Source organism: Chrysochloris asiatica, unplaced genomic scaffold (assembly GCF_000296735.1).
Source record: "Chrysochloris asiatica unplaced genomic scaffold, ChrAsi1.0 scaffold00175, whole genome shotgun sequence".
NCBI classification, from domain to species: domain Eukaryota; kingdom Metazoa; phylum Chordata; class Mammalia; order Afrosoricida; family Chrysochloridae; genus Chrysochloris; species Chrysochloris asiatica.
This window is the reverse complement of record NW_006408693.1, coordinates 2,340,812-2,343,132: the sequence shown is the minus strand read 5'-3', so window position 1 is coordinate 2,343,132 and position 2,321 is coordinate 2,340,812. Positions and strand designations below refer to the sequence as shown.

Genomic DNA, 2,321 nt, shown 5'->3' with positions numbered 1-2,321 from the left:
TCAATTTTTATTCCATCAATTCCTGGAGCCTTGTTCTTTGCCAGTGCCTTCAGTGCACCTTGAACATCTTGTTTCAGAATAATTAGCTCTTGATCATATGCTGCCTCTTGAAATGATTGAATATCAAACATTTCTTTTTGGTGCAATGACTCTGTATTCCTTCTACCATCTCCGGTTTTGACATTAGGTAAATTTGTGTTTTAATTCTTTGTTTTCAAAGCCTTTTGTATTTTGGGAGTAAGGATAAAGAACAAACTTTACATTAAGCCGTGTGGTTCGGTAAGCCTTTTTAAAGTTTTACTGTAATTCCAAAATGATTTTACTGGTGTTTTTAGTAATCCTGCCTGTCTTATTTACTAACTAACAAACTTGTTATGAGGTTTTTGTAATTGTGGTATCTTTTTTAGGGTTATATATTGGTCAGGATGCTTGGATCCTTAATTTTTTCCTGCAAAACTATATGTAAATATTTATAAATTGAGTTTTATGGTAGCATATGATTGCTTTGTTGACTGTGTGTTTTGTACACACATCCTTTGATTCTTGAATGAGTAATGGTGGTTTACTGTGTAAATATAAATTTGAGTACTTCATATTCTTTCCTATATATTTGCTGAGAAGTGTTGTTTTACATGTCACAGAAGTAAATAGATTCTATTTAAAATATGAAATTGGCTTTTTTTTTTTTTTAAAGTTTGAACTGGAGTTTTATTGTAGTTTAAAGGTGCTTATAAAATCTGGAGAAAACCCCATTTCTGTTCAATTCCCTTTTTGACAAAAGGAAACCTATTTTTAGATGTTGTTGTTAAGTATCATTGCAAACCTGTATAAGATTTCCTAAGACTGACTGGTGAATTTGAACTGCATTCCTTTTGGTTAACAGTCCAGTGTTTATCTACAGTGTCACATATATTTGACAATGGGGCTGAATTTAGAGTATTTCTTTATCTCTTGAAAGAAATTAACATCCTAAAATAACACTTCTACTTAGTCCCTCAAGGCAAACACGTCCTGAACAGTTTTAAATGAGCAATTACATGACGTTAATTATGGGAGAACCATTCTATAAAAACTTAATATGCCAGTAAGATATTTGCTGATTTATATCAGATTTATTTAAAGGTTATTATGCCTTTGTGTCTAGCTGGTTGCCTCTTACTAGCATAATTACTTGATAGCCTTTGGAAAATGTTAGAGTTTTGAGAGAAGTTGTGATTTCTGAGATAAAGGGAAGGAACACGCTGTCAACAGTTGGGTCCTATTGCATAATGAAGGAGCTCTAGTAATGTAGTGGCTATGAGTCAGGCTCTAACCTCAAGGTCAGCAGTTTGAAACTACCAGCCATTCCATGGGAGAAAGATGAGGCTTTCTGCAAGATTTACAGCATCAGAAACCCTATAAAGGGTCACTATGAGTCAGAACCAACTCCATGGCACATCACTACCATCAACCATGGCATAATAACCAAAGCCCTACAGTTCTAGTCATGAGGCCTGGGTTCTGACATAGTTTTGGTCACTACCTAGTTATGCAATGTGGGCACATCACCTGACCTCTTGAGGGAGTATTTTCCTAATATGAACATGCCTATGGATGTGTCAAGAACCAAATTTTATTATTTCATTTGCAATCATAACTAGTTTGTTTTTGTTTTAATAAAAATCATTATTTCTCTTACTTTTGAAATAATCTTATTGAAAAACATATTCATTGTTGCAGATATTCATTTTCTTATTCCTGGGAAAATGGGCCATGGTGGTGCAGCAGTTAAGACTCCTGGCCATTAACAAAAATGTTGGCAGTGTGAGCCTCCCCAGCGGCCTCTTGGGAGAAAGACCTGGTGATCTACTTCTAGAAAGATTGTTGTTATTATTGTTGTTGAGTACTGTAGAGTTGGTTTCAACTCATAGCAACCCTGTATAGGGTTTATGAAGAGCAGCTGGTGGATTTGAACTGTCGACAGTTTGACAGTGGTGTTCAAACTGACCTGTGGACCGTTGCTTGTCCTATGCCACCACAAAATTGAGGCTTCCAAAGTCCTATGAGGCAGTTCTACTCTGTGTCCTGGTGTGGCTATGAATCAAAATTGATGCCACACCTAACCACAACAGAAACAGCATTTCTAGGAACATTGGAGTAAATCCTAAATACGTACCACAAAGTTTTAGAGTGCCAAATATCTATTGTAAATTAAAATTGGTGGTTTCTTTTATTATTTCACTTTTCACAGGAATCTATTTGTACTTTAAATAATATTTCCATGTCTCCCTTTCATTGTGACTGCTTTTAAGCTAACTTTTTCATTTTCTTTTTTTTTTTTT

At 35.0% G+C, this 2,321-nt stretch overlaps 1 protein-coding gene across 2 annotated transcripts in view; it reads left to right on the top strand.

The window, feature by feature from the left end:
- The window catches only part of TMTC2 (transmembrane and tetratricopeptide repeat containing 2), a 684,646-nt gene that overhangs the window by 250,624 nt on the left and 431,701 nt on the right, over positions 1 to 2,321 (top strand). The gene's annotated exons all lie outside the window — the stretch shown is intronic.